Source organism: Pinus tabuliformis, chromosome X (genome assembly GCF_031772625.1).
Source record: "Pinus tabuliformis cultivar Carrire ecotype Pingquan chromosome X, CPIR1, whole genome shotgun sequence".
Lineage (NCBI taxonomy): Eukaryota > Viridiplantae > Streptophyta > Pinopsida > Pinales > Pinaceae > Pinus > Pinus tabuliformis.
In genome coordinates, this window is record NC_142308.1 from 95,369,734 (window position 1) to 95,384,596 (window position 14,863).

Here is a 14,863-nt window from a genome sequence, read left to right on the forward strand (position 1 = left end):
ACATCTTGTTATTTTAATTTTGGTTGGTTTTAACAATGAAAAATCACTCCACAAATATATAGGATTCATCAAATAAATATTGCAACTACATCAAGAACTATCACCATGGAAAAAAGGCTACTATAAGAATTTCAAGTTTATGGTCCAATCAACTGTTTGAAAAATCATTTTTCACAATAATATTGATTCTTTTTTTTTCTAAGTTAAACATTATAAGTTGTATTGGACAATGCTAAACTAATTGTAGTCAACTCAATTGATATAGTCTTACCTTGGTAGGGATGAATAATAATAAATAGTAAAATTATTTTAATAATGTCAAATTAACATTATTGTTATAAAAAATAGAATTTTATTTGGAATCCAGAACGAGATTTATAGTTTAGTATTAAATAATATATTTAAATTAATATTATTTCGATACTGGATTGGAGTAAATTATGATATAGGTCTAGAATAGGGAGAGAAATATATAAAATATTAAGGATGAATAAGGATATTATAATTAATTATAGATATATTAATATCATTTAAGATTGGTATTGGAATAGAATAGGGGGGAGAAAAATATAAATATATATTAAGGATTGGAATATAGTAGGAGAAGAAAAGTGTAAATATATTAAGGTTAAATTAGGTAATTTATAATAAATTAGTGTTAGATTATATTTAATATTTGGTCAAATTGACATTAATTGTAACATCCTAACTATATATAAAAAAAGAAAAAAAAAATATTTTACCTATCATACAATAATCATTTTGTAAATTATTTCTTGCATCAACCTAGTCCATCACTTCGTGGACCCATATGATTGAGCAGTATTAACATAGTTTGATTGCATTATGGTTTGGGGTTAGAGAATATGCTGCGAGGTTGGTACGTGGTCTCCACACTGGAAGTCTATGTGGTTCACTCCATAGCTTCTTGTATTTATTCTGTGCGCTTTGATCGACCTCGGGCAGGCTTCCCTCCATTAATGCGGGAGAGCCCTGAGGTCTCCTCCTACCTAGTTCGTGCATGCTTGAACTGGCCACCTGTGATGGCGTTAATGACACTACTTACCATACCTTGGAAGAGTCTCAAAACTATGCATTTGGTTGCCTGTCTGTCGTTCGATCTGATACAATTTACGGTCTTGATTTTTTGAGTTTGGTTGGAGGGTTTATTGACTGTTTTGGCGGAAAAACTGGTTCATTTGTCCATGCTCTGTCTCAGCGCTCTTCTCTATTATGGCGACCCTGTGAATGGCTTCGACCAGTTCGCCTATGAAGCTTTAGGTGCCTATCTTTGTCCCGCTTGCTGCTGACATTATTCGGTTAAGTATTTTTCCACCGTTGCGACGGTATGCTATGACAGTCCTTCGAATTACTTGAGAGGTTCTTAGTAATTTTGGAACGTCTATGAAGGGCATGACCTGGTATTTAGCAATCTCGAGGAAAAATTTGCTACCATGACAACTTGAGGTAAACATTTCTCAACTATTAATTCAAGTTCTTTAAAGTTTATATGTTTTTCCTTTTCTACCTCGGCTGAGGTGGTCTAGTTCTATTGCAGGCTTGCTCACGGATTCAATGGCTACCCAGCTCCCACTCAGGTAATCCATCCCTATATCCCATGGTTTTTCATTATGGAATGAGCTATTACAGAGGATTGGTTTCTCATAGTTGATATGTTGTGCAGGTAAGGTCTCCGAAGCTGGTCTGAAACCCTCGTTTGGTTTGTGCAACTTCGAGGGCGACCTCCTTGCTAAAATCCGCTCCTTTCCTCGCTTTCTAGGTGTGTTGGAATCTACGTTTTTGTGCCTTGGTTTTGTGAACCGGTTTTTGTGACAGAGGGTTTCATGAGTTGTAATAGTTGGTGTTTTAGGCTATGACGAGGATGTGTTGTTAATTATGATTTGTAGTAATATTTAATGTTTTAGATATTATCGGCTTATATAAGCTATTCTGGGGTTTATATTACTCAAGTCTTTTCCTGTGTTGTTCTCTTTGAACACTTCACAGAACTTATTTATGAATTTTGTACAATGTTTCAAATATGGATTGTTTCCAATGAGATACAATTATAATTTGACCCGTTAATGAATTTTGAGTTTAATGTATTCCAATTTGTTGTAGAATCAGTTAATGAGTTTGGAAATGGTTGATTGTAATTACTCGAAGGGTATTTTTTTTTATGATTTTCTCAACCGATTTGATAAAATATGCCATTCGTTTTTAAGTGAATTTAGGAGATAGTTAATTGTAATTGTGATAGGCATGATTAGAAAGCATGGGATTCGGTTAAAGGAACCGGGGTACACATCTCTAGATGATTTCTTTCTGAACTCGTCTAAGGCTACAAACCCTAGGTGTCTCTTGAAATGCAATGCAACTATAGATTTAATCTGAAGCATAGAGAAAAGTTCTCCATGTTGACTTTATTATACAGTTTGAAGAAGGATTTCCTGAGTGTATTGAAGAACCGATATTTAGACATATATTGCAATATGAATATTTTTGCAATCTCGTACAATTCATATATATATAACCTACATACAACAGATAGGGTATTTTCTTTACTATTTTCGACTTATATGTTTTTGGGTTAAATCAACAACTATCTTTAACACTATCTTTCCTATTAAAACAGTGTTCTTGCTAATTGGCAGCTTACATTTATATATATCAGTAAACATTTGTAATTCATATTATCATCCAGTTTTACTATTTTACTCAAGAATTAATAGATGTCATTTACTAATGCTAAATCATTTCTATACTTTCTACTTACAGTAAACATTATATCTTCTCTAGTGATAATGATTAACATGATAGTATCACTTATCTGTCTTTAGTTATGCACACACTAGTTATTTGGAAGATCTCACCACCCAGCCTCGGAACTGGAAATTACGTCCAGATTCCCCCTTCGAGCCCTTCCACTTCTGTCAATCAGGAACATCTGGGTACCTTGGGCGTCAGGACTCTATCCAGCCTCAAGTCTCGTACCCCACAACTGTTACCACAATTTTCTTTCCCACTGGTTAGGTTTTCCAGCTCTAGGAAGAATTCATCATAGTCTTGATTCCTCAACCCCCAGGGTTCTGCCCTTTTTCCTCTTAAGGAAAAGGGTGAAGGAACAGTTGTAACTGTTCTCAGAAGTTAATTCAACTGTTTCTTTGATCTTTTAACAAACTGGTCCAAAGTCTTTTAATTAATAATTAACAGTATTTGTTCTGGCTATTTAAGCCCAATAGTTTTAATAGTTTAAATAAAACATAAATGAAATTAAACTTGGTAAAAACAATTTATGATGTCTCGTTGTATGTTACAGCTCCCTCCCCTCAAGAGGAACACCATCCCTGGTGTTCTTCCTCTACGTAAACAGTGCAGGATAAGCTTTTCGCATGGCTTCCTCTTCTTCCCAAGTAGCCTCATCCGGGCCAAAGTGCTTCCACTACACTTTAACTTGGATGATGGCTCACCTCCGCAAGGTGGTTTCTCTCTGATCAAGGATACGAAGAGGCTCTGCCAGAAATTCTCCCTCGGGTTCTACCTGCACATTCATAATCTACTATCAGAACATTCCAAAACAAAAACTCTTTAACATATTTCTTTCTATTTTATCATTACCTGAATGCTTTCCCAGTTAATAATATGTCGAGGGTCATAAATATACTTTTTAATAAGGACACATGGAAGACATTGTGTACTCGGATTTGGCCTGGTAGTGCTAATTTGTATGCCACGGGCCCAATCCGTTCATTTGGAAAGGTCCACAGTATCGTGGTGCCAATTTTGCACAACCTTTCCATTTCAAGGTGGTCTTTCGAGGTTTCACCTTTAGATACACGTGATTGTCTAGCTGGAATTATTTATGAGTTCTCTTCTTGTCTGCATACACTTTTTGCCTATCAGGTGCCATCTTTAAGTTCTGGCAAACCTTCTTAACGGTAGCCTCCATTTACGCTAGCATATTGGGACTGAATACTAATTTATTATCTAGACTATTCTAGTCCATGGGTACCTGACACTTCCTTCCGTAAAGTACTTCAAAAGGACTCGTACCCAATGATTCATGATGCCCGTTATCGTAGCAAAATTCTACCAAGTGGAGGTAATCTTCCCACTTCTCCAGTTGTTGCATTATAAACATTCGCAACATCTCTTCCAGGACTTGATTTACTTGCTCTATATTGCCATCTATCTGCGGATGGTAAGCAGTGATGAAATGGATTTGGGTACCCAGTCCTACAAAGAGAGTTTTCAAGAAATCAGATGTAAATTTTACATCCCTATCAGAGATCACCACTCGGGGTATCCCGTGTAGGCGAAAGATTTCTCTCATAAATATGTCCACAATCTCCACCATTTTATAGGTGGATTTTACAGGAATGAAATGAGCGGTCTTGCTCAGCTTGTCTATGACCACCATGATTGAGTCGTGTTTCTTTTTGGTACGAGGCAATCTAGTGATAAAGTCTAGAGTGATGGTATCCCATTTCCATTCCGGAATGGGTAGCAGTTGCAGCAGACCCGCAGGATGCTGATGTTCTGCTTTCACCAATTGGCACTCTAAGCACTTAGATAAATACTCGGCCACATCTTTTCATAAACTAGGCCAGAAATAACTTTTCTTAATGGAAGAATACAATTTCTAGTATCCTGGGTGGGCGGCATAAGGTTTCCTATGAAACTCATCTAATAACATCTGCTTCATGGAAATTTGGTTAGGAATGTAAATCCTATTTCTGAATGTTAACATTTTATCAGAATTAATTGCATACTCACATTGTTTCCCTCTTTCTTGAGCTTCCAAAGCTTGTTGCCATAAGAATGCATATTCTGGATCCTTGAGGGATGCCTCTCAGATAACCTTTAGTAGATTAGATTGTGCTTGACTGAAATGTACTTCATAGATGCAATGTAATTTTTTGCTTAAAGCATCAGCTACTCAATTTTCTTTTCCTTTGATGTGTTTCAAGTCAAAATCAAATTCACTCAGGAATGTAGTCCATCTAGCCTGGCGTGCATTTAAATTAGACTGATTAAAGAAATTTGTCAAACTGCTATGGTCAGTTAACAACAGAAATTTCTTCCCTAGAAGATAGTGTCACCACATTTTTAATGCATGCACCACTGTGGTCAACTCCAAATCATAAGCAGAGTAGCGTTGTTCATAATCCTTCAGTTTTTGTGACTCATAAGCAATGACCTTTCCTTCCTGAGTTAATACTCCATCGACGCCTTCCTTGGTTGCATATGTACATACTACAAAGGACTTTTCCAGATCTACTACCTTTAGCACTGGAGCGGTTGTAAGCAGTTGTTTGAGCTGCTCAAATCTTTGTTGCCATTCTATTATCTAGTGGAAAGCTCGTCCCTTTTTCTGAAGTGAAGTCATTGGAAATTCTATTTTTGAAAAGCCCTTAATAAATCGGCGGTGGTAATACCCTGCCAAGACTAGGAAGGATCTTATGTCGGCCATGTTTTTTGGTGTGGTCCATTCCATAATAATTTTGATTTTCTGTAGATCCACTACTATCCCTTCTACTGATATAACATGGCCTAGGTACTGGAGTTGATCTTTGTAAAAATTGTAGTTGCTAAACTTCATGTACAGCTGGTTTTCTTGTAGAATCTACAGTACCATTCTCAAGTGTTGCTCATGTTCCTCCTGGTTTTTAGAGTAGATTAGGATATCGTCGAAAAATCAATACAAATTTATCTAGAAATGGCTCGAAAATACCTTGCATTAGGCTCATTAACGTGGCTGGTGCATTGGTAAGGCCAAAAGGCAGTACCACGAACTCATAATGTCCATAACGAGTTCGAAATGTGGTTTTGTAGATGTCTTCATCCTTTATTCTGATTTGGTGGTATCCAGACCTTAAATTGATTTTCGAGAACATGCTAGCTCCCTACACTTGATCAAATAAGTCATTGATGCGAGGTAGCGGGTACTTGTTCTTGATGGTCAACTTATTTAGTTGACGATAGTCAATGCACAATCGTAAGGTTTTGTCCTTTTTTCGTACAAATAGCACAGGGGCTCCCCAAGGAGACACACTTGGGCAAATGTACCCTTTATCTAACAGCTCTTGCAGCTGCATTTTAAGTTCAGTCAACTCTGGAATACTCATACAATAAGGGGCCTTCGAAACAGGGGCTACTCTAGGCACTAGCTCAATGGTAAAATCGATATCTCACCTTGGCGGTAATCCAGGAATAGATTCAGGAAATACATCTATGAAATCCTGGATTACAGGGATATTCTCTAAAGAGGTCATTTTATTTTTATTATTGTACCCTACCTGGACAGCATAAATCTGGCAACCTTTCCTTATACATCTTCTGAGCTGATTGGCTGTAATAGGGCGCAACTTGATATTTTTCTTGATTCCCTGAATTTCCTTCCACTGTCCTGACTCAGTAAGATAACTTACAGACTTTTCTTTGCAATCCACTAGGGACCAGCGACCTTCTAACCAGTCCATCCCTATTAATACATCATATGAGCCCAGGGGAAGAATATTCAGATTAACTCGGATAGGTTGTCCTGAAACTATTATAGGGCAGTTTTATGTTTTAGTTGACACCTTTCTTTTTGTTCCAATAGCTATTTGAACTATCCACAACTGCTTATATTTACTGCTTTGCAGTTGACATCTTTCTACCACTTTAGGACTAACGTAACCTAGGCTAGCACTTGGATAAAATAAAACAGAAATAGATTGATCAGCAATCATACCTTCGCATTCGATCATGGTGGGTTGATATTCCACCTGATGATCGTCCAAGGCAGCATTAATTATAGGCATGCTCCTTGCGATATCCCCTACTGTAGAGGCTTCTTGCATGTTAGAAAGTTGCTCAGTTCAAGATTTGTGCGGGCAGGCTTTGTAATAATTCACTTCTCCACATCCCCAACATTGTAGTGGCGGTTTTGGTGGTTGTTCAACAGTGGTTCGGCTAATTCCTTCAATTTGTCTATTCTCATTGAATGTCTGAGTTTTGGTCGGATTTCTTGCAAATTTTCCAAAGGTCCTTTGCTGATTGTTTCTTCCATGTATGGCTTTATAAATCCTGTTTGATGGTAAATTGATCATTTTATTGGCAGTAGCTCCTTTACATCCCTCATTTTTCTGCTTCATCTGCTGATAATAGATGTGGTCCTTCCGGACTGCATCGTCCATGGTTTTGGGATAATCGAATTCTATTTTTTCCTTCATGAAGTTGGGCAAATTGCTAATAAACCGTTGAATCTTAGCTTTCTCCTCTTGCATATATGGGACGTATCGCAACAGGGAAGTAAAGTGTGCTACATATTCATCCATGGTCAGGGTTCCCAGTCTTAACTCATGGAACTCTTTTTCCTTTTCGTCATAATAACGTTCTGTTAAATATTTATCTTTAAAGTGTTTATGGAATTCTTGCCATGTTACTTGTTCCTCATCAATCTTTCTTACGATTTTAATTTCTTCCCACCAGAGGGTGGCTTTTCCTCGTAATTGGTAAACTGCTAGCCTTGCTTTAAGTTTGTTAATATATTCATAAATCTGGAAGTATTTACCCATGTCTATTAGCCAAGCTTCTACTACTTCTTCTGACTCTCCTTCGAACAGTGAGGGTTTGATTTTCTTGAACTCACCTTGTAACTCTATCTTCGGCCTTTTTGGCTTCCTTTGATCAAAAATATTATCTGAACGCCCTTCATCTTCTTCTTTATGACCTTCTGTGGATTCTACATTATCTTCCTCATTATGAGCAGTTGGGGTCTTTTCTCTATTTTCTGTACTGGGGTCTGGTCCTCTCTGATTTTGTCGATCTGACAGACTTTTAAGGATCTTCTCATGTTCTTGTCTTAACCATTCGTTGTTTGTTCTGAGGTTCATCATCTCTGCTTGAAGTTGTTGTACTGTTTCAAGCAGGGCAGTGTTAGCCTGTCTCGATTCTTCTCCCAATTGCACCCATAATTCTGGGTTGGCCTCTACATAAGGCACCTCCGGCTGGCTCAACAATCTGGGGCTCCTCCGCATTTTACCCTTGGTGCTGATAACAATTCCCACTTTCACCTTCTGTGTTCATATTCAACCAAAACTCAGTTTATTTTATTTCATATATATATATATATATATATATATATATAAGTATTACAACTTAATCAACTGTTAAAATAACCCAGAAGTCTCAGTATGTGAGCCTCAGCTCTGATACCATTTGTAACATCCTAACTATATAAAAAAATTAAAAATATTTTACCTATCATACAATAATCATTATGTAAATTATTTCTTTCATTCACCTGGTCCATCACTTCGTGGACCCATATGATTGAGCAGTATTAACATAGTTTGATTGCATTATGGTTTGGGGTTAGAGAATATGTTGCGGGGTTGGTACATGGTCTCCACCTTGGAAGTCTATGTGGTTCACTCCATAGATGCTTGTATTTATTCTGTACGCTTTTATCAACCTTGGGAAGGCTTCCTTCCATTAATTCGAGAGAGCCCCGAGGTCTCCTCCTACCTGGTTCATGCATGCTTGAACTGGCCACCTGTGATGGTGTTAATGACACTACTTACCATACCTTGGAAAAGTCTCGAAATTGTGCATCTAGCTACCTGTCTGTTGTTCGATCTGATACAATTTACGGTCTTGATTTTTCAAGCTTGGTTGGAGGTTTTATTGACTGGTTTGGCAAAAAAAATGGTTCATTTGTCCATGCTCTGTCTTGGCGCTCTACTATGTTATGGCGACCCTGTGAATGGCTTCAACCAGTTTGCCTTTGAAGCTTCAGGTGCCTATCTTTTTCCCGCTTGTTGCTGACATTATTTAGTTAACTATTTTTCCACCGTTGCGATGGTATGTTGTGACAGTCCTTCGAATTACTTGACAGGTTCTTGGTCATTTTGGAACAGCTATGAAGGGCATGACCTAGTCTTTAGCAGTCTCGAGGAAAAAGTTGTTGCCACGACAACCTGAGGTAAACATTGCTCAACTGTTAATTCAATGTCTTTAAAGTTTATATGTTTTTCCTTTTCTACCTCGGCTGAGGTGGTTTGGTTCTGTTGCAAGCTTGGTCACGGCTTCGATGGCTACCCAGCTCCCGCTCAGGTAAGCCATCCCTATCTCCCATGGTTTGTCATTATGGACCGAGCTATTACAGAGGTTTAGTTTCTCATAGTTGATTTGTTGTGCAGGTAAGGTCTCTGAAGCTGGTTCGAAACCCTTGTTTGATCTGTACATTTTCGAGGGCGACCTCCTTGCTAAACTCTGCTCCTTTCCTCACTTTCTAGGTGTGTTGGAATCTACGTTTGTGTGCCTTGGTTTTGTGAACTGGTTTCTGTGACAGAGGGTTTCATGAGTTGTAATAGTTGGTGTTTGAGGCTACGGCCAGGATGTGTTGTTAATTATGATTTGTAGTAATCTTTGATGTTTTGGATATTATCGGCTTATATAAGCCATCCCAGGGTTTATATTGCTTAGGTCTTTTCCTGTGTTGTTCTCTTCGAACACTTCACAGAACTTATTTATGAATTTTGTACAATGTTTCAAATCTGGACTATTTCCAACGAGATACAGTTATAATTTGACCTGTTAATGAATTTTGAGTTTAATGTATTCCAGTTTGCTGTAGAATCAGTTAATGAGTTTGGAAATGGTTGATTGTAATTACCCGAAGGGTATTTGTTTTTATGATTTTCTCAGCCACTTTGATGAACTACGCCATTCGTTTTTAAGTGAATTTAGCAGATAGTTTAATTGTAATTGTGATAGGCATGATTAGAAATCATGGGATTCGGTTAAAGGAACCAGGGTACACGGCTCTGGATGAGTTCTTTCCAAACTCATCTGAGGTTACAAACCCTAGGTGTCTGTCGAAATGCGATGCAACTATAGATTTAATCTAAATGCGTAGAGAAAAGTTCTCCATGTTGACTTTATTATATAGTTTGAAGAAGGATTTCCTGAGTGTATTGAAGAACTGATATTTAGACATATATTGCAATATGAATATTTTTGTAGTATTGTACAATTCATATATATAACCTACAGAGAATAGATAGGGTATTTTCTTTACTGTTTTCCACTTATATGTTTTTGGGTTAAATCAACAACTGTCTTTAACACTATCTTGCCTATTAAATCAGCGTTCTTGCTAATTGGCAGTTTACATTTATATATATCAGTAAACATTAGTAATGCATATTATCATCTAGTTTTACTATTCTACTCAGGAATTAATAGATGTCATTTACTAATGCTAAATCATTTCTATACTTCCTACTTACAGTAAGCATTCTATCTTCTCTAGTGACAATGATTAACATAACAATATCACTTATCTGTCTTTAGTTATGCACGCACTAGTTATTTGGAAGATCTCACCACCTAGCCTCAAAACTAGAAATTACGTCTAGGTTCCCCCTCCAAGCCCTTCCACTTCTGTCAATCATGAGCATATGGTTACCTTGGGCATCAAGACTCTCTCCAGCCTCAAGTATCCTACCCCACAACTGTTACCACAATTTTCGTTCCCACATGTTAGGTTTGCCATCTCTACAAAGAATTCATCACAGTCTTGATTCCTCAACCCCCCCCAGGGTTCTACCCCTTTTCCTCTTAAGGAAAAGGTGAAGGAACAGTTGTAACTATTCTCAGAAGTTAATTCAATTATTTCTTTGATCTTTTAACAAACTGGTCCAAAGTCTTTTAATTAATAATTAACAGTATTTGTTCTCGCTATTTAAGCCCAATAGTTTTAATAGTTTAAATAAAAACATAAATGAAATTAAACTTGGTAAAACAATTTATGATGTCTCGTTGTATGTTACATTAATACTCATAGTTATGGCTAAAAATTAATATTAGAACATAAATGTCTCCACATTTTGTAAGTTATTAGATTTGAATTATTAAATAAAATTAATAAGCAATTAGATTTGAGTTATAAATTAATATATACAATAAAATAGAATAGAATTAATTTAGTACATGAGCTTAGATCCATCTTAACTCCAGATCTACCAAGCGTTGAGAGGGATCAAATCTCCTTGCATCTAAAGATATCTCCATTTCAAGAGATTTGATCACTCTTTTATTTTTTATTTTTATTTTTATGTATTTTGAATGAGTCAAAATGTTTTGAAGGTAGGACATTACAAAATCTCTTGCATACTGGGCTAGAGAGTGCCTCTCAGGTAAAAAATAACAACAATAATAAGAATAATATTAATAATGATAATTTACTATTAGATTAGATTAAATTATGATTAGAAAGAGAAAAAGGGGACGAATGATAGAAACATCATTAAATTGAGATTATAGGGATTAATAATATTATTAGTATCATTATTAATGTTAATCATAATAAAACAATAGAAGGGGTTGGTAAGGGGATGACAATAGGAAAGAGACCACGAAAAGGGGGGGTCTGGGAAAAGGGGGGGCTTAATAAGGGTTGGGATTTGGAGGAAAAAAGATGTATAATAGGCTTCAAAGACTGGCTTAACTGAAAACCATCTTCTTGATTGAAGTTTTTGGGATGTTTTTCAATTTCAATAGCTTCCCTAATGACAAGATTCAATTGGAACGGAGCAAAGGCCAAAATTTTGGATTTTTTGAAGTGGATTAAATGCTTGGTATTGTGGGAGAGTTATGCGATGGTGGATTTAGAAATTAGGTTATGGTAGGTGTCAGTTGTATGCTCCTTTAAGCGTGTTTGGAAGGAAATCCTAGTTTGTCCTATGTAGGAGTATGAGATCCCTTATTCATGTGAAATTTCCTACATAAGACAAGCTGGGAGGTCCTTCCAAACCCGCCTAAAGGAGCATATGGTCAACACCTACCATAACTGAATCTCTAAATTTGCCATTGTAGAACACTCCTACAATACCAAACATTTAATCCATTTTGACAAATCCAATATTATGGCCTTTGTTCCCTTCCACTCGAACCATGTCATTAGGGAAGCTCTTGACATTAAAGAAAACCCAAACAACTTCAATCGAAAAAATGGGTTTCAGTTAAGCCTGTCTTGGAAGCCTACTATACATTTTTTGTCCTCCAATCCTAACCCTTCTCAAGCCCCCCCCCCCACCCCCGACCCTTTTTCTCCAAACCCCGTTTTTTCCCAGTCACTTTCCTACTGCCACCCCCTTATCTATGTCCTTCCCTCTTTATACTTTATTATTATTAATATTAATAATAATACTAATAATATTATCAATTCCTATAATCTCAACTTAATGATCTTTCTAAAATTCCCATAATCTAATCTACTAGTACATCATAATTTTTTTGCACTAAATTAATTGTATTTTATTTTTGCTCAAGAAAAAAGCGGAATTTTCATTAATTATAAGAAAATTACATGTTGTATCTTCAGCATGTGTGAGATGCAGTCACCAGTAAATGGAAAAACCATTCAGATCAGTACAGTGTCATAGTTCAATATTTACAATATCAACATAATCTTTACATGAAAAGTTAAAATCATAACAGCCATGTGAATAAAAGGTTCATCAAAAAGAAAAAAAAAGACGAATGGTATTTATAAATATCATTCTGAAATATTCCCATCCATCTCGATGAATGGTCGATGAAAAAACTGGTAGAACACCCGATCTCTGAATTCCTATATCAACCACTGCCCCCTGTTTTGTTGTGCGGCCTCTTTGGAAAGAAAATTAATGACTGCATTCCTTTCCCTATATATATGAGAGCATACAATAAAATCAAATTGTGATTTTAGAGTGATGACTTCATCCAATAAACCCCTGAGTGTGTGCAAGTGACAATGATATGCAGAGTTGATCCAGTTTATAACTAGTTGAGAGTCCCCAAAGATCTATATCCTGTGGAAATTTTGTTCCAGAGAAAATATGAGAAGGTATCTTAGGCAATTAAGTTCAACATAGTTGTTGGTGCCTCTCCCTAAGCCCACTTTGATCTTGAATAAGTGAAAGTCATTTATATGAAGTACAATGCCCCCCCACAACCAGCAGCTTGAGCCGACCCATCGAAGTATGCCCAGGGTATGCTCTTGTCTATTACTTCCGCGATGATGACTCGAGCATGGTGGTGGTCAGAGTATTTAGGAATCTAATTATTGATAGCAGCAATATAATTTCATGTGGTTGGCCAATAAGTCGAAGCATCCTGGGAAATACTATTATTCTTGGTCAGCCAGATACCCCAGCAGACAATAAGAGAGAGGTTTCTGACTTTTTGTGAGACTGCCTCATTCCACCAAAGTTGTCAGGCATCATATATATATGTGTTCCTTCCCATCTGTGCATAATATTGAGGGAGGCCGTAATGTGAATCCACACTTTACCAATAACTAGGCAGTGAAGGAATAAGTGGTTGATATCCTCTGTGTTTTCCATTTAGAGACAACATCTAGATGAACCATGAAAGGCTTGTCGCATAAGGTTGACCTCTGTGGGTACTTTGTTTGATAGTATACACCACATAAAAACCCGATATTTGTGAGGTGCCTTAAGATTATATAGAGGGTGCCGCCACTAGCACACATCCACTAAGTCTAGAGAATTCATAAGAGTAGCGTACCCATCCTTTGGAGTGTATTGTCCTTGAGGTGTTTTTGCCCATATGATTTCATCTTCCTGTAGAGTAATTCTGATATTTTCTTCCTCCAATGCACTAATAAATCTATGCCATACCCTTCTCCATCTTCCCAGGATTCCGAGGTCCAGTGCATCCATCAATTTCTGAGACTAGTTTAGATGTCTGTCATTAGCTATATGAGAGATCTGGGTGATTCCAACCGTTGAAAGGATTTGTCATAATGTCAGTGGTACTATGTGTGTGTTCCCATATCTAGACGAGGCATCAATACCCAGTCATACCTTCTCTCCATTCATGATTCGCCAAGCCAGTCCATCCTTGATGATACTAATGGAATATTTAGCCAAGTGCTTAGATTGCTAGCAAGTGAAAGTTGAGCACCAACATCCAGTAGGATTACTCCACCCTCCGCCCATCCCAGAATGGAAATGGGAAACAATATCTATTGACTTCATTACCGGGCTTCCTAAAGCAAGACAGAAAAATGACTCCATCATGGTGGTGGTGGAAAAATTGAGCAAATCTACTCATTTTATACCTATCCAGTCAACTTATAAAGCAGTCCAAATTGCTAACATTTTTATGAAGAACATTTTTAAACTACATGAGAACCTCAAGATGATCATTTCTGACCGAGATGTAAAATTTACATCAACCTTATGGAAATCCATGTTTGAGGGATTGGGCACAAAACTTCACTTCAATACTGCATACCATCTGCAAACGCATGGGCAAACTAAGTGAATAAATCAAGTTGTTGAAGACATGCTATGAACTTATGTAATGTAGTAGCCCACTAAATGGGAATATTATATACACCTAGTGGACTTTTCCTATAACAACGGGTACCATGCATCCCTCCAGATGAGTCCCTTTGAGGTATTATATGGGCACAAGTGCAGGACACCCTTGAGCTAGAGTGGACCAGAGGATAAGCTGTTGCTAGGGCCAGACATGTTAGAAGAGATGGAGGAAATGGTGAAAAAGGTATGAATTAACTTAAAGGCTACTCAGGACTGGCAAAAGAACTTTGCCGATTGGAAGAGGAACTTCCAGGAATTCCAAGTAGGAGATCATGTCTACATTCGAGTACGAGCCAAGAAAAACACCTTACAATGGACTAGGTGTGCTAAATTAGCACCCTGATTTTGTGGACCTTTTCAAATATTGGCTCGAATCGAACCGGTGGCTTACCAACTTGCCTTACCTAGTCACATTCATGTACACAACGTCTTTCATGTTTCTCGACTTAAGAAATATGTTTATGACGCTAACCACGTAA